At 39.6% G+C, this 18,854-nt stretch overlaps 1 pseudogene; it reads left to right on the top strand.

Annotated features, from left to right (window-relative positions):
• Nucleotides 1-18,854, top strand: part of LOC136386951 (uncharacterized protein C2orf78-like) — a 46,504-nt pseudogene that overhangs the window by 5,641 nt on the left and 22,009 nt on the right.

Here is an 18,854-nt window from a genome sequence, read left to right as displayed (position 1 = left end):
ATTGCTCCAAAGAGAACAGTCAGATGGACAATAGGCATATGAAAAAATGTTCAACATCACTATCGTTAGAGAAATGCAAATTAAAACCACAATGAGATATCAGGTACACCAGTCAGAATGGTGTTCATTAACAAAACAACACAGAATAAGTGCTGGCAAGGATGTGGAGAAAGGGGAACCCTCCTGTACTGCTGGTGGGAATGCAGACTGGTGCAGCCACTGTGGAAAACAGTATAAAGATTCCTCAAAAAATTAAAAATGGAACTCCCTTTTGACCCAGACATCCCACTTTCAGGAATATAACCTAAGAACACCACATCACTGATTCAAAAAAAGAAATGCACTCCCATGTTTATGGCAGCATTGTTTACAATAGCCAAGATTTGAAAACAGTCCAAGTGTCCATCAGTGGACCAGTCGATTAAAAAGCAGTGGTACATATACACAATGGAATACTATGGGGCCATGAAAAAGAAGGAAATCTTACCTTCTGCGATAACATGCATGGACCTGGAAACTATTATGTTAAGTGAAATAAGCCAGGCAGAGAATGAAAAATATCACATGACCTCACTCATTTGAGGAATTCCATGAACAACGTGAACTGAGTAATAGAATAGAGACAGAAGTGGGATCAAAGGGACCAGAGGAAAAGTGGACAGAGGGAAAGGGGATGAGAAGATGGGATCAGAGAAAGGAAAGAGATTGGTGAGATTATGTACTCATAACACAGCGTTATAGAAAGAAGAAGTGCAAATTCTGGAGGGAAGAGGGCAAGGCATTGGTGGGAGGACAAGAGAGATGTTAGGGAAACACAGGGGTGGGGGGATGCCTTAGGGGGGACACTAGAATCTATGTAAACACAATAAATTGAAATCAATAAAAATTGAAAAAATATATGCTAAAATTGTTAGTAACGATTTGGATACCAGATGTTATTCCATAGAGAAACAAATAGATAGATAGATAGATAGATAGATAGATAGATAGATAGATAGATAGATAGATAGATATACATTTCCCTATTTTGATATATATTTAGCCTGACCTGCGGTGGTGCAGTGGATGAAGTGTCAACCTGGGACACTGAGGTTGCTGGTTTGAAATCCCCTGCTTGCCAGGTCAAAGAACATATTATTACAGTTGATGCTTCCACCTTCTTTTCTCATTCTCTTTCTTTCTCTCCTCTCTCTACAAATAAACAAGTATAATCTTTAAAGAAAAGAAAGAATAAGTAAGTGAAATAGAATTAGTAGATGAGTAGTAAAGAATTCTCTTGACCTGTGAGATGCTGTTCCTGTGGTTTTATTGGTGGGGTGGGAATCAAAGCCAACATATGAATAAAGAATTGGCCATGGATGAGACTGGCAAAGCAAGGGTAAGAACTGAAGAAAAGGAGGGACCAGAATCCATGCTGGAAAACCCAAAAGTAAGAGATATTATGGGTTTATAAACAAAAGAGGTGAGGGGAAATTGGCAAACATGAGAAGCAGGGTCAGAGGTTAGAGACAAAATGTAATTTTATCTAAAATTATGCATTAGATTGGACTGTGGTTGCAGAGTGGAACCACATTTAAAAAGAGTTGAATGTGGTGGAAGAGAAGCCTAGGTCGACCAGAAGTGTGCAAAGTGTCTCCTGGAGGCAGTCTTAATGTCTCCTGATCAGCAGACAAGTATTTCAGAAAAACCGATTCAGGACACATTTTCCTAAGATTTGTGTTGCCTTATCCATGTATGATTGCAGTGGGGAAGGTGAGTACAAACCAGGGGAATCTTCCTAGAGTTATCTGGAGGGCAGCTGATGACGAACTCCTAGCCAAGTGAACTTCCGCAGTAGGAAGCCCAGGCAGAACAGAACTAAGATCTAATCAGTATTTACTCAACACCTATGCAGAAGGGCCCCTAATGCACTTCTTCACTTCACCTTTAGAACACGCATGGCCCGCATCACTGTGCCAATTTACTTGTGAAGTTCAGCAATGGGCAGAGGTCACATAGGTTGTGGAGGAACAAATGCTCAATTTCAAGTCTCAAGTATTCGCAAGTGCCAGTAGGTGGCCAACCAGGCATGCAGAGTACAGGATTCGGAGGTTACTGGTAGACGAGATCAAAATTTAGGAGAGGCCAGATCATAACTGTAAGGCCAGTAGGGTCTGCTCCATGTCTGACGATGCACCTGCCTTCTTGACTGACTGACATCAAAAAGCCAATTCCACAAGCTAATCCACGGGACACGTCCATTCACACATAGCAGGAGTAACAGGTGCGCATGAGATCTAGGTCTCCGCTTGAACAGCCATAGGTCACAGGTATCAGTTCACAATGCTCCTTGAAAAGTCTCCCAGGGCAGCTGGAGGGAGTGAGGGTTGGTGAGAGTTCGAAGTTCATAGAAAAAAAAAAGGAATAAAAGAAGAGAGAAATGGAAAAATTACCATGGGAAAATAGGTAATTTGTATTTTAAAAATTATGTTTTAATGAAATATAAATTACAAACTATAACAGTCACCCTTTTAAAGTGTCAATTCTGTAACATTTAGTTCACTCAGAAACTCGTGCAATCATAATCATTAACTTTTTCTTTCCATCATCATTATCTAACCCATAACTTTTTTTTTTTTGTATTTTTCTGAAGCTGGAAATGAGGAGAGACAGTCAGACAGACTCCCGCATGCACCTGACTGGGATTCACCTGGCAAGCCCACCAGGGGAGATGCTCTGCCCACCAGGGGGCGATGCTCTGCCCCTCCGGGGTGTCGCTCTGCCATGACCAGAGCCAGTCTAGCGCCTGGGGCAGAGGCCAAGGAGCCATCCCCAGCACCCGGGCCATCTTTGCTCCAATGGAGCCTTGGCTGCGGGAGGGGAAGAGAGAGAGACAGAGAGGAAGGAGGTGGAGTGGAGAAGCAAATGGGTGCTTCTCCTATGTGCCCTGGCCGGGAATCGAAACCGGGTCCCCCACACGCCAGGCCAATGCTCTACCGCTGAGCCAACCAGCCAGGGCCTAACCTGTAACTTTCTTAAAAGGATTTATTGAGACAGGAGGGGCGGAGGCGACTGAGCAAGAAGTATAATTACTTCACTTAGTTGTTCATTGCTTGCTTATGTGCCTTGACCTGAAAGACCAGGGTTTCGCATTAGTGACATCAGCATTCCAGGTTAATGTTCTATCCACTGCACAACCACAGTCCAATCTAATGCATAAGATATTCATCGGCTCAAAATGATACTCAGTTACCTCTTAGCTGTCACTTTTAGTTTCTTCCTCCTCCAGCCCCTAAGGATAACTAGCCCACATTCTGTCTGTTTGTATCTGTCTCTTCTGATGATATCATATATGTGAAAGAGTACAATGTGTGACTTTTTCTCTGGCTTCTATTACTTAGCATGTTTCAAAGTTCATCACGTAATAGAGAGTGTCAGTGCTTCATTCCATTTATCATTTGATAATAGTCTATTGAGAGGATCTACCACTTCTGTTCAGCCACTCATCAGCTGATGGACAGTGAGTTGTTTACACCAGTTATTTATATTTATTGAGAGCTCCTTCTGTGACAGGCAGCACCGGGCTAACATACTCTATGTCACAGTTAAGGAGATAGGCTTGGAGAGTTTCAAGTACTTCCCCAAGATTAAGAGCTAGCTATAGGCGGAGCTAGTGGTTGAGGCCCAACCTCAGAGGTCATAGATTCACATGATAGAACTTAAGAATGATACGGAAGGGTATTCAATGAAATTTCACCCTTTTCCCCACGTTCCCCAACCACTAATTTCTCTCCTCCCTTAGGGACACTACAGTTGCCATGCTATGGATTCTGATCCTATCAGAAAAATACTTGAACTCCAACATCTATGAACAACAATTTATCATGAATCTGTCCCACTAATTTGTAATGTCACTTTTATGGTATAGTAAATTTTTAATTCTATTTCTAGTATGCTTTTCAGAATTTTACTGGCTTTCTGGCTTTTCTTACCTATTTGCCATTTTTTTATATTCTCTTTATCTTCTTTTAACTTCTAAAGTTCATTTATTTCATTTGTTTTCTTAAGGCATTACCCAATTTGTCATTCATATTTGTATTATATTTTAGTCTTCATTTCTGAAATATTTTCTTTTATTGTTAATTCTGTCCTAGCCCTGGCTGGAGAGCTTGGTTGGCTGTAGCATCGTTCTAAAGAGCAGAGGCTGCCGGGTCGATCCCGGGTCACGGCACATACAGGAACAGCTTGATGTTCCCATATCTGTCTCCCGGCCACACACTAAAAAGAAAATTCTGTACTGAGTTCTGTCATCTCACCTAATTCTGCTTTGTGGTTCTTTCAGCTTTTTTATTTCAGCAAAATATCATTTACCATAACTATTTTTAAGTACATAATTCAGTCATATTCAGTGCTCCCATGCTAGGATGCAGCTTTCACTACCTTCCAATTTTAAAATAATTATTCAAAACACTGAGCGGGACCTGAGAAAGATGGAGGAAGCAAGACAGTTTCTGACTCACTAAATCTAGTCATGGAAACAGTCAACCCAAAACAAACATACATGGGGAGTATTTCCAAGCATGTTCTATTTCCAGAGCTTTTCGTATTTCCAAACAGAAAATTGGGGTCCTTTCAATAATAACTCCCCGTACCCTCATTTGCCATGTTCTATCCTCATTTGCACTGTTTTTCCTAATGTCTTTTAGCTCATTTTGAAACAGCAGATTCCAGTTTTTATCTGTCTTGTGGGCCTGTCTTTTCTGATTTCAGATTGGCGGAGTCAACCACGTAGCATCTGGTGGTGAAAATCGGTGGATACAGCCCACCTGGGAGAGAAGGGAGTCTGCTAGAGACACAGATGCAGCCTTCCTAGGGTCGAGCACTCCTACATTTACAGTACCAGTTGGTGAGTACTACACCTGGTCCTCCGACTACTGGGGACATGACTGCCATACTTGGATCCTACAGAGGGGTCTGAGGGCTGGACTGGCAGGCTCTTTTGGAGAGCTCTTTTACTTGAGAAATTCTTGGCAGAAACTTAGACACCAATTGGGCTGTGAATCTTGAAAATGGGACCAATCTTTCCCACCTCAAGTGCACAGTGGGCACCCCACAGCCCCACTGGATCAATGACTTATTCCGCCATTCTAGTCCCTGTGGCCTCACTTTGCTGAGTCCATTCAGACAGGGGAATCAGGCCCCGCACAGCTGGTACTTTTAGAGTGCAGCTCCCAGGGGTTCCATCCTGGAATAAGATAGCCAGAAGCAGAGCTGCGTAGGTACATCCCAGGGGGACCACTTCTGTCATTCCTACAAGCTCAGGCTCTGCTATTCTCCCAGTGGGAGACTCATTTGTCCTGCCTTTCTGGCAGACAGTGGCCCTGTCCTGCTGAGTTCAGTTCTCTGTGGGCATTGGAGAGCTGCTCAGAGCTAGGACCTTCATTGAATTCTAGATCATTTGGCCTGTGAAGGGGAAGACAGGCTTCCAGACACCACCCCCAATGAAAGATTGTTTGGATCTGTCATTCCATGTCTGGGTGCCCTGCCCTGCTGTGCTCAGTTCCCCAGGGAGAAGCGTGTATAGCTCAGAATTAAAAGATTCTGAGTGTGTCTCCCTTAGAGGCTAATGTCTAGGACCAGAATGAAGTGCTTAGCTGCCTCCTACGGGTCCATCAGCACCACACACGAGGGGAGACTCTTTTTATCTTTCATCCCAAGTTCTGGTAGCATATTCTGGCTAAACATGTTTCTACAGCGGGTACAGCTGGCTGCACTTGAGGCATGAACTTGAGGCATGCTTCTCCTGGAAGAGCTAGAGTTGGAAAGTCTGGCACAGATGGAGTGGTAGTATGGCTGTGAAGTAAGATACACCTTTCCCTCACTGAGTGCTTGAATGCATGTTTCCCAAGAAGGGGACCCACTAGCCCTGTCCGCCCAACTCTGGTCACACTGCCTACAAGCTCATAACCTGTGGAAGGGACTGTGGGTGGCAGCCAACCTGGGCCCACTTTATAGTCTTTCTTCAGAATGTACTGCAGGAATACCATGAAACCCCGAGGGGAGGCAGTGTAGCTGACAGGTAGCAGTGGACCTCAAAGAGCCCTGGAACTTTATAGATCTGTACTCAGATCTATAAAGCTGGAGGAAGCTGACCATTGTACACAGACTTACCCATCCAACACACACCCTGCCCCAGTAGATGCTACAGGAAATAACATGATTTAACTCCAGACAGGTAGCTCAAAGTCCGTTACACACAACACCTGACACAGACCTGTCCTGCTACCTCATCTAAGTGACCCAAAACCAACACGACTGTGGTGGGCTACAGTAAACACCAGATCATAACCCAACCAGTCACACAGGTGGAAAACCCAAAGAAAGAGGATAAAAGGCACCACTCCTTCCTGGGAACAATTCCACATTGGGTGCAGCCCCTGCACAGGGACTCAACACAGTGATTGAGGTTCATCTTTATAATCAGACAGCCTGAAGGATTAAACTCCTCCCAAGAAATGGCCAACAGAATTGAAGACTCATCTACAACCCACCAGGAACATTCCTGGAGCACTGTGCTCAGGAGATCTGGAACATAGCACCACTGAGGCCAACAAGACACCTACCTCATAAACCAATCATCACAAGTTTGGGAGCCATAGCTGATCTACCTTATACGCTGAGACAAAATGGGGAGACAAAAATATGCCACAAATGAAAGAAAAAAAGAATCCCCAGGAAAAGATGTAAATGAAATAGAAGTAATCAAAATACCAGAAGCAGGGCTTAAAACAACAGTTATAAAGATGCTCAATGACCTCAGTGGAAGAATGGGTGATCTCAGTGAAAACTTAAACAAAGAAATACTAAATCTTAAAAAGGAGACAAAAAACAAAAAAATGGAGCCAGTCAAAAATGAAGAAAACAATATCTGAAATGAATAATATACTAGAAGGAATCAGAAGCAGGTTAGATAAAGCAGAATTTATTAGCTATTTATAGTAAACACTGATACAGATCATCAAAAAGATTAGAAAAATAAAAGAGATATCTCAGATTATGTCAGAGTAATGGCACGGTAGGAAGCAATACCGATAAATCTCCCCCAAAACTCAACACGGTCTTCAACCAGAAACAGAAAAACCTATCCTTGGAGCCTCCAGATGTTTTGCAATACACCCAAAGGTATGGTTGAGAGAACAACTGGCTAAATATATAATCAAACCCTGAAGGAAATAGGGAGTAAGAAATGCTCCGCCTTCCTCACTAACCTAAACAGGGCGGCTTTCACTGGGAACTAAGAATATAAAAACTAAGGCGGGCAAAGGAGGTGAATAGATCCAGGCCGTGGCACAAACGGCTGAACCAGGCTGAGGCACAGAGATCCAAACCGAGGAAAAACTGTTCCTGTGGCAACCCGGGCAATACAAGCTAACACTTGTGCCAAACCCAGACAAAGAAAGACAAGTGGGGCAGCAATTTTCCCCGATCTCCTGGTCAGCATGCACAGATAGTGGGCGAGAGATTCCTTCCAAAGCCCCAGGAGTGGGCACCTGTCTTGTCCCACAGAGAGGCAGAGTCAGAGGCCTTTGTGTGGGCCGAAGGTGGAATCTTCGCACCACCCCAGCACCCTGGGAAAGCCACGCAGAGGGACGGAGCACGAGTCAATTCCAATGCTGGAACTTTTCCGTGTGGGTGGGGGTTTCACTCAGAGGGTGAGACTGCCGGCCTGATATCCTGGTCTGCGCACAGACAGTGAGCAAGAGATTCCTCCCAGCACCTCAGGAGTGGGTGCCCGTGTTATCCCACAGAGGGGCAGAGTCAGGGGCCTTTGTGTGGGCCAAAAGTGGAATCTTGGGCTGCCCCAGCGCCTTTAAAAAGTCGTGCACAGGGACAGAGAGGGAGCCAATTCCAACGCTGGAACTTTTCCGTGCATGCGGGGGTTTAACTCAGAGGGTGAGACTGCTGCCCTGACATCCTTGTCTGAGTGCGCAGATAGTGAGCGAGAGATTCCTCCAAGCACCCCAGGAGTGGGAGCCCATGTAATCCCACAGAAGGGCAGAGTCAGGTGCCTTTGTGTGGGCCAAAAGCGAAATCTCCAGGTTGCCCCAGTGTCCTGAAAAAGCTGCCCATGGGGACGGAGGGAAAGCCAACTCCAACGCTGGAACTTTTCCGTGCAGGCAGGGGTTTCACTCAGATTGTGAGACTTCCAACCTGATATCCTGGTCTGCACACGCAGATAGTGAGCGAGAGTTTCCTCCAAGCACCCTGGGAGTGGGCACCCGCCCGTGTTACCAGACAGAGTGGCAGAGCCAGAGGTCTTTGAGTGGACGGAAGCCTCACCTGATTATGCTAGCAGCTCCGACTGACTGAGCCTTACCCAGAGCCTTGTGATGACTGGGAATAGAGTAGGGAGTTGCCAGCTATTTGAACCTCTTACTATCCAGGCAGAGGCAGAAGCAACCCCATAGCTGGATTATCAGGCTAACAATTGAGGAAGGAAAGACTAGGAGAAAGGCTCTAGGAACATGGATTCTCTCACTGGCGGAGCATATAAATGCTAATGAGCCTCAACTGCCAACGAGACTAAAGCACAATACATGACATCGCCATAGAGACTTATCAACTGCAAACCTCTACCTGAGTGGCCAAAGGGCAGAACCTGAGGTACAGAGTCACCGACCAGGAAGACGGAGAGAAAATAAAAGCAAGAAGATAACCACTCAAAAATCAAGAATAATACGCAGACTTTATTACCTATCCCATTTTATTATATTTGTTTGTTTGTTTCTCTTCATTCTTGATATTTTTTTCCTCCTCCAATTTGGTCATTTAACTCTCTGCCAGTCCTACTCTCTCCTCTCCTTAAACTACACTATCCATAAGTGTTACATATCCCATTATCTTTTCTTTCCTCTTCCTTTCTCTCTATGAAGGTTGCACTCCAAAACCCTTAATTCTCTCTCTCCTCTTTTTTCTTTTTTCTTCTTTTAGTGGTTCCCTCTTTTTTTTACTCTCTCTCTCTTTCTTTTCTCCCTCTATATTAGTTTCTTCCTTTCTCCTTTACATCTCCTCTCATTCAAACCTCAATAACAAGCAATATCTTATCTGGTACTCAAACTTATGTTTGTGGCATTTTGGGGGGTTTTTACTTTACCTTTTTAACACACTAGCAGTGCTCCCATCCCTGGCTCTCTATTTTATCTAGTTCTTGTTCCACTAAATACAATAGTAATTTTTTAATTTGTCCCCCATTTTCCTGTTTCCCTCTTATTCCTCTCATCATAACTCTTAGTCAACCAACACCTAAAAGCAAATCATTTTATTCTTGACCGAATTTTTTTTCTTATTTGCTTTTTGTGGGTCCATACCACCCCTGTTTTTTTCTTTTCTTTTTTTGCCCCTTTATTACTTCTCCCGAATTCAGGCCCTCAATTACAGGCATTGTTTGTTCTCTTTAGTACAATATAATTCACAGTTCACCACAAGATTTTCTCAAGAAAGAAGGGAGAGGAGAGGAGAGAAAAAAGAAGGGGAGAGGAATAATTTTCTTTTTTTAATTTTAATTTTATTATATTTTTCTTTATTTCATTATTAATTTTTTTAAAAAAATAAGTCTTTTCAATTGTTTATTTTTTTAAATTTTTATTCTTTATTAAATCTCATTAATACAAAAAACAAAAAAAAAACAAAGCCACAAGTAAAAGCTCCAAGAAGTACACAATAAAACAAAATATAAACTGTGATGACAACAAAAAGAAAGGCAGGGAGAGGATGGAGATTAACAGGAGCAAAGGACGATGGAGTGCAAAAGTACTCACAAAATAGTGCACTACAATGAACAGGGTAAGAACCCTTTTCATTACTTAAAGGCAACCACCATTTAAAAAAACCACCACAGAAGCACATGACATAAAAAAGATAGCAACAGAGGAAAGATGTATGGAATACAACCAAATAAAAACAAAAGATAAAAAAACGAAAGTGAAGGATCAAACAATACACAAAACTAACAGAAAGCAATATATAAAATGGCAATAGGGAACTCAAAAGTGTCGATAACTATATTAAATGTAAATGGATTAAACTCACCAATGAAAAGGCACAGAGAAGCAGAATGGATTAAAAAAGAAAATCCAACTGTATGCTGCCTACAGAAAACTCATCTAAGTAACAAGGATAAAAACAAACTCAAAGTGAAAGGCTGGAAAACAATACTCAAAGGAAATAACATCCAAAAAAAGCAGGCATAGCAATACTCATATCTGATAATGCTGACTACAAGACAACAAATGTACTCAGAGACAAAAATGGCCATTTCATAATGGCTAAGGGGACACTGAATCAAGAAGACAAAACAATTCTTAATATATATGTACCAAACCAAGGAGCACCAAAATATATAAGACAGCTACTTATTGACCTTAAAACAAAAACTGACAAAAATAATATCATACTTGGAGACCTCAATACACCGCTGACGGCTCTAGATCAGTCATCCAAACAGAGAATCAACAAACATATAGTGGCCTTAAACAAAACACTAGAGCACTTGGATATGATAGACATCTACAGGACATTTCATCCCAAAGTGACTGAGTATACATTTTTCTCCAGTGTACATGGATCATTCACAAGAATTGACCATATGTTGGGCTACAAAAACAACATCAGCTAATTCAGAAAAATTGAAGTTGTACCAAGCATATTTTCTGATCAAAAAGCCTTGAAACTAGAATTCAACTGCAAAAAAGAGGAAAAAAATCCCACAAAAATGTGGAAACTAAACAACTTACTTTTATTATTATTTTTTTTTGGCAGCCATTCTTCAGAGCTCTTTTTTTTTTTTTAATTATAATTTTATTTTTTTAATGGGGCGACATCAATAAATCAGGTTACATATATTCAAAGATCAACAAGTCCAGGTTATCTTGTCTTTCAATTATGTTGCATACCCATCACCCAAAGTCAGATTGTCCTCTGTCACCTTCTATCTAGTTTTCTTTGTGCTCCTCCCCCTCCCCCTATCCCTCTCCCTTTCCTCCCTCCCCCTGTAACCACCACACTCTTATCAATGTCTCTTAGTTTCACTTTTATGTCCCATCTACGTATGGAATAATGCAGTTCCTGTTTTTTTCTGATTTACTTATTTCACTTCGTATAATGTTATCAAGATCCCACCATTTTGCTGTAAATGATCCGATGTCATCATTTCTTATGGCTGAGTAGTATTCCATAGTGTATATGTGTCACATCTTCTTTATCCAGTCGTCTATTGACGGGCTTTTTGGTTGATTCCATGTCCTGGCCACTGTGAAGAATGCTGCGATGAACATGGGGCTGCATGTGTCTTTACATGGGTCAACATATGTGAAACGGTTAACGTAATACACCATATCAACAAAACAAAGAACAAAAACCACATGATCTTATCAATAGATGCAGAAAAGGCTTTCGATAAAATACAACAAAATTTCATGTTTAAGACTCTCAACAAAATGGGTATAGCAGGAAAATATCTAAAAATGATAAAGGCCATATATGATAAACCATCAGCTAACATCATATTAAATGGAACTAAACTGAAGGCTTTCCCCCTTAAATCAGGAACAAGACAGTGTTGTCCACTCTCTCCACTCTTATTTAATGTGATACTAGAGGTTCTAGCCAGAACAATCAGACAAGACAAAGAAATAAAAGGCATCCATATCGGAAAAGAAGAAGTAAAGGTATCACTTTTTGCAGATGATAAGATCCTATACATCGAAAACCCCAAAGAATCCACAAAAAGACTACTAGAAACAATAAGCCAATACAGTAAGGTCACAGGATACAAAATTAACATACAGAAGTCAATAGCCTTTCTATATGTCAACAATGAAACAATTGAGAATGAACTCAAAAGAATAATCCCCTTCACAATTGCAACAAAAAAAATAAAATACTTAGGAATAAACATAACAAAGAATGTAAAGGACTTATATAATTAAAACTATATACCATTGTTGGAAGAAATTGAGAAAGATATAATGAGATGGAAGAATATTCCTTGTTCTTGGTTAGGAAGAATAAATATAATCAAGATGGCTATGTTACCCAAAGCAATATACAAATTTAATGCAATTCCCATCAAAATTCCAATGACATTTTTTAAAGAAATAGAGCAAAAAATCATCAGATTTATGTGGAAATATAAAAAATAGCCAAAGGAATCCTAAAGAAAAAGAATGAAGCTGGGGGCATTACAATACCTGACTTCAAACTCTATTATAGGGCCACGACAATCAAAACAGCATGGTATTGGCAGAAAAATAGACACTCAGACCAATGGAACAGAACAGAAAGTCCAGAAATAAAACCACATATATATAGTCAAATAATTTTTGATAAAGGTGCCAAGAACATATAATGGAGAAAAGAAAGCCTCTTCAATAAATGGTGCTGGGAAAACTGGAAAGCCACATGCAAAAGAATGAAACTGGAGTACAGTTTGTCCCCCTGTACTAAAATTAACAAATTACTTTTAAAAAATAAATGGGTCAAAGAAGAAGTAAGTACAGAGAACAAAAGATATGTACAGACTAATGAAAATAAAAATACGACATATCAGAATCTATGGGATGCAACAAAAGCAGTGATAAGAGGGAAGTTTATATCATTTCAGGTATATATGAACAAAGAAGAGACAGCCCAAGTGAACCACTTAACATCCCAGCTTAAGGAACTAGAAAAAGAAGAACAAAGACAACCGAAAACCAGCTGAAGAAAGGAGATAATAAAAATCAGAGCAGAAATAAATGAAATAGAGAACAGAAAATCCATAGAAAAAATTAATAGAACAAGGAGCTGGTTCTTTGAAAAGATCAAGACAATTGACAAACCCTTGGCAAGACTTACCAAGGAAAAAAGAGAAAGAACTCATATAAACAAAACCCAAAATGAAAGAGAAGAAATCATCACGGACACCGTAGATATACAGAGAATTATTGAAGAATACTATGAAAAACTTTATGCCACTAAATTCAACAATCTAGAAGAAATGGATAAATTCCTAGAACAATACAACCTTCCTAGACTGAGTCAAGAAGAAGCAGAAAGCCTAAACAGACCTGTTAGTAGAGAAGAAATAGAAAAAAACATTAAAAACCTCCCCAAAATTAAAAGACCAGGCCCTGACTGCTACACCAGTGAATTTTATCAAACGTACAAAGAAGACTTGGTTCCTATTCTACTGAAAGTCTTCCAAAAAATTGAAGAAGAAGCAATACTTCCAAACACATTTTATGAGGCCAACATAACCCTCATACCAAAACCAGGCAAGGATGGCACAAAAAAAGATAACTACAGACCAATATCTCTAATGAATACAGATGCTAAAATACTAAACAAAATACTAGCAAATCGAATACAACAACATATTAAAAAAATAATACATCATGATCAAATGGGATTCATCTCAGAATGTTAAGAATGGTTCAACATACGTAAAACGGTTAACGTATTACACCATATCAACAAAACAAAGAACAAAAACCACATGATCTTATCAATAGACGCAGAAAAGGCTTTCGATAAAATACAGCACAATTTTATGTTTAATATTCTCAACAAAATGGGTATAGAAGGAAAATATCTCAACATGATAAAGGCCATATATGATAAACCATCAGCTAACATCATATTAAATGGCACAAAACTGAAGGCTTTCCCCCTTAAATCAGGAACAAGACAGGGTTGTCCACTCTCTCCACTCTTATTTAATGTGGTACTAGAGGTTCTAGCCAGAGCAATCAGAAAAGACAAAGAAATAAAAGGCATCCATATCGGAAAAATAGACGTAAACGTATCACTTTTTGAAGATGATATGATCCTATACATCGAAAACCCCAAAGAATCCACAAAAAGACTACTAGAAACAATAAGCCAATACAGTAAGGTCACAGGATACAAAATTAACATACAGAAGTCAATAGCCTTTCTATATGTCAACAATGAAACAATTGAGAATGAACTCAAAAGAATAATCCCCTTCACAATTGCAACAAAAAAAATAAAATACTTAGGAATAAACATAACAAAGAATGTAAAGGACTTATATAATTAAAACTATATACCATTGTTGGAAGAAATTGAGAAAGATATAATGAGATGGAAGAATATTCCTTGTTCTTGGTTAGGAAGAATAAATATAATCAAGATGGCCATATCACCCAAAGCAATATACAAATTTAATGCAATTCCCATCAAAATTTCAATGACATTTTTTAAAAGAAATGGAGCAAAAAATTATCAGATATATATGGAACTATAAAAAACCCCGAATAGCCAAAGCAATCCTAAAGAAAAAGAATGAAGCTGGGGGCATTACAATACCTGACTTCAAACTATATTATAGGGCTATGACAATCAAAACAGCATGGTATTGGCAGAAAAATAGACATTCAGACCAATGGAACAGAATAGAAAACCCAGAAATAAAATCACATATATATAGTCAAATCATTTTTTTAATTTATTCATTTAAGAGAGGAGAGAGAGAGAGAGAAATAGAGAGAGAAGACAGAGAAAGAGAAAGGGGAGGAGCTGGAAGCATCAACTCCCATATGTGCATTGACCAGGAAAGCCCAGTGTTTTGAACTGGCGACCTCAACATTTCCAGGTCAATGCTTTATCCACTGCACCACCACAGGTCAGGCTATAGTCAAATAATTTTTGATAAAGGGGCCAACAACACACAATGGAGAAAAGAAAGCCTCTTCAATAAATGGTGCTGGGAAAACTGGAAAGTCACATGCAAAAGAATGAAACTGGACTACAGTTTGTCCTTCTGTACTAAAATTAACTCAAAATGGATCAAAGATCTAAACATAAGAACTAAACAATTAAGTACAGAGAAGAAGACATAGGTACTCAACTCATGGACCTGGCTTTTAAAGAGCATTTTATGAATTTGACTCCAAAGGCAAGAGAAGTGAAGGCAAAAATTAATGAATGGGACTACATCAGACTAAGAAGTTTTTGCTCAGCAAGAGAAACTGATAACAAAATAAACAGACAGCCAAGTAAATGGGAAATGATCTTTTCAAACAACAGCTCAGATAAGGGCCTAATATCCAAAATATACAAGAAACTCATAAAACTCAACAACAAACAAACAAACAATCCAATAAAAAAATGGGAAGAGGACATGCACCGACACTTCTCTCAGGAAGAAATATAAATGGCCAACAGATATATGAAAAGATGCTCATCTTCTTTAGTTATTAGAGAAATTTAAATCAAAACTGCAATGAGATACCACCTCACACCTGTTTGATTAGCTATTATTAACAAGACAGTTAATAGCAAATGTTGGAGAGGCTGTGGAGAAAAGGAACCCTCATCCACTGTTGGTGGGAATGTAAAGTAGTACAACCATTATGAAAGAAAGTATGGTGGTTCCTCAAAAACCTGAAAATAGAACTACCTTATGATGCAGCAATCCCTCTACTGGGTATATATCCCAAAAACTCAGAAACATTGATACGTAAAGACACATGCTGCCCCATGTTAATTGCAGCATTGTTCACAGTGGCCAGGATATGGAAACAACCAAAAAGCCCATCAATAGATGACTGGATAAAGAAGTTGTGGCACATATACACTATGGAATACTACTCAGCCATAAGAAATGATGAGATCGGATCATTTACAGCAAAATACTGGGATCTTGATAACATGATACAAAGTGAAATAAGTACATCAGAAAAAAACAGGAACTGCATTACTCCATATGTAGGTGGGACATAAAAGTGAAACTAGAGACATTGGTAAGAGCTTGGTGGTTATGGGGTGAGGGGGGAGAGGAAGAGGGAACGGGGGATGGGCTAAGGCACAAAGAATACTAGATAGAAGGTGAGAGAGGACAATCTGACTTTGGGTAATGTGTATGCAACATAAGTGAACTACAAGATAACCTGGACTTGTTATCTTTGAATATATGTATCCTGATTTATTGATGTCGCCCCATTAAAAAAAATTATTTAAAAAAAAAGAAAGAAAAAGAAAAGAAATTATAAGGAACCACTTGGACAACATCAAGCATAACAACAACCACAGCACAGGGTAGAAGTAGAAGGAGGAAATTGAGCAAAAAATCATAACCTGTTTGAAGACATGACTGTTTGGCTCAGTGGTACTGTGTATGCCCGGTGTGTGGATATCCAAGTTTGATTCACAGTCAGAGCACACAGGAGAAGTGCCCATCTTCTTCTCCACCCTTTCCACTCTCCTTTCTCTGTTTCTCTTCCCTGCCCGCAGCCAAGGCTCCATTGGAGTAGAATTGGCTTGGGTACTGTGGATGGCTTCATGGCCTCTGCCTCAGGTGGTAGAATGGCTCTAGTTGCAATGGAGCAATGCCCAAGATGGGCTGAGGATTGCTACCTAGTAGGCTTGCCAGGTGGTTCCCGGTCGCTCACATGTGGAAGGCAGTCTCTCTGCTTCCCTACCTGTTTGAAAAATAATGACTGAATGTTCCTTAACCAGGTGAAAAGTCCCACAAGTTCATAATACAAAATCTTAATCAAGATGAATACAAAGAAATGCGTACCAAGACATATCATAATTACAATGGTAAAGGTTAAAGACAAAGAGTGAATCTGGTTTTGTTGTTTTTCTTTTTGATTGTTTGATTTTTACATGAGAGAAAGGGAGATACAGAGACAGAAACATAGATCTGTTCCTGTACGTACCTTGATCAGGAATCAATCCAGCAATCTCTGTGCTTTGGGACAACACTCTAACAAAATGAGCTATCTAGCCAATGCAAAGAGAGAACAAAATAATAGAGTGGTAAGTACCTACAAAAAATAAAATAAAATAAAAAAGCAACAAAAGTTAGAGTGTTAGTTTCCTACAATGAAGCTCCCATAAGACTCTAAACTATGTCAATGAGTCTCATTTTTATGTCCCATCTATGTATGGATTCATATACTTCTTAGTTTTTTTCTGATTTAATTATTTCCCTTAGTATAATGTTATCAAGGTCCATCCATGTTATTGTAAATGATCCGATGTCATCAGTTCTTTCGGCTGAGTAGTATTCCATAGTATATATGTACCAAAGCTTTTTAATCCACTCGTCCACTGACAGATACTTGGGCTGTTTCCAGATTTTCGCTATTGTGAACAATGCTGCCATAAACATGGGGGTGCATTTCTCCTTTTGGAACAGTTCTCTGGTGTTCTTAGGGTATATTCCTAAAGGTAGGATAGCTAACTTCTCTACAGCAATATTATGCCAGAAAGGATTGGTGGGAAGTATTCAAAATGATATAGAGCATATACCTACAATCAAGACTACTCTACCAACAGAGCTATCATTTTAAATTGAAGGCCAAATAAAGACCAAGAAAAAGGCTAAAGTAGTTCATTAACAGCAAACCAGTATTACCAAAAAAAAATAAAAATAAAAAAAAAATAAAAAGTTAAAGGGTGTGTTTTACAAAGGAAAATAGAAAAAGAGAGTGGAATGCAGATATAAAGAATAAGAGGGCAAGATTTGACTATCTATCAATAAGAACCTTAATGGAAATAAATTAAATCATCCAATCAAAAGACATAGAGTTGTATAATGGAAAAAAAAAATATGAACCACGTTCCCGCTTTACAGAAGAAATCCACAGAAGAGGAAAATATATGCACAGAGTGAAAGTGAAGGGATGCAAAAAATTATTCCATGCAAATTGGGCTGAAAAAAAGAACCAGGGTGGCTGTGCTCACATCAGAAAAAAACAGACTTCAAGACAAAGGCCATAACAAGAAGCAAAGAAGGTCACTACATAACACTAAAAGGATTGGTGCAGCAAGAGGATATAACCATTGTAAACATATGTGCACCCAACAAAGGAACACCTAAATATATAATATAAAGATGATCTTGGTGCACATTAAGTGAGAAACTGACAGCACTGCAGTCATAATAGAAGATTTCTCCACCCCACTGACCTCAATGGATACATCTTCGAGACAAAAAAATCAACTAGACAACAGCAACTTGAAATGATGCACTGGATCAGAGGGATTTAATTCATATTCACAGAATATTTCACATCAAAGCAGCAGAACATACATTCTTCTCAAATGCACATGGAACAAAGACAGACAACATATTAGGACATGAAATAAGTCTTCATAAATTCAAGAATATTAAAGTCATAAAAAGCATCTTTTCTTACCATAATGGTATGAAACTAGAAATCAATTACAATTAAAAAATATATAAAACATTCAAACATATGTAGGCTATATAATAGTTACTAAACAATGACTGGGTTAAAAATGAAATAAAAAAACAAATCAAAAGTTATCTGGAGACAAGAGAAAATGAACACACATAACCAAAAATCAACAGGACAAAGCAAAAGCAGTCCTGAGAGGGAAATTCACAGAATTACAGGCTTACCTCAAGACGTATAAAAATCTCCAAAAAACAATCTAACTTTACATGTACAGACACTAGAGCAAGAAGAACACACAAAGTCAAGAGGAAAAAGAAGGAAAAAAATAATAAAGATGAGATTACAAAGAAATGACATAAAGACTGAAAAATAGCCCTGGCCATTTGGCTCAGTGGTAGAGCGTCGACCTGGCGTGCAGCAGTCCCAATTTCGATTCCCAACAAGGGCACACAGGAGAAGCACCCATCTGCTTCTCCACCCCTCCCCCTCTCCTTCCTCTCTGTCTCCCTCTTTCCCTCCTGCAGCCAAGGCTCCATTGGAGCAAAGTTGGCCCGGGCGCTGAGGATGGCTCTGTGGCCTCTGCCTCAGGTGCTAGAATGGCTCTAGTTGCAATGGAGCAATGCCCCAGATGGGCAGAGCATTGCCCCTTGTGGGCATGCC

Source organism: Saccopteryx leptura, unplaced genomic scaffold (genome assembly GCF_036850995.1).
Source record: "Saccopteryx leptura isolate mSacLep1 unplaced genomic scaffold, mSacLep1_pri_phased_curated manual_scaffold_23, whole genome shotgun sequence".
In the NCBI taxonomy this organism is placed as follows: domain Eukaryota; kingdom Metazoa; phylum Chordata; class Mammalia; order Chiroptera; family Emballonuridae; genus Saccopteryx; species Saccopteryx leptura.
This window is presented reverse-complemented; position numbering and strand designations above follow the sequence as displayed.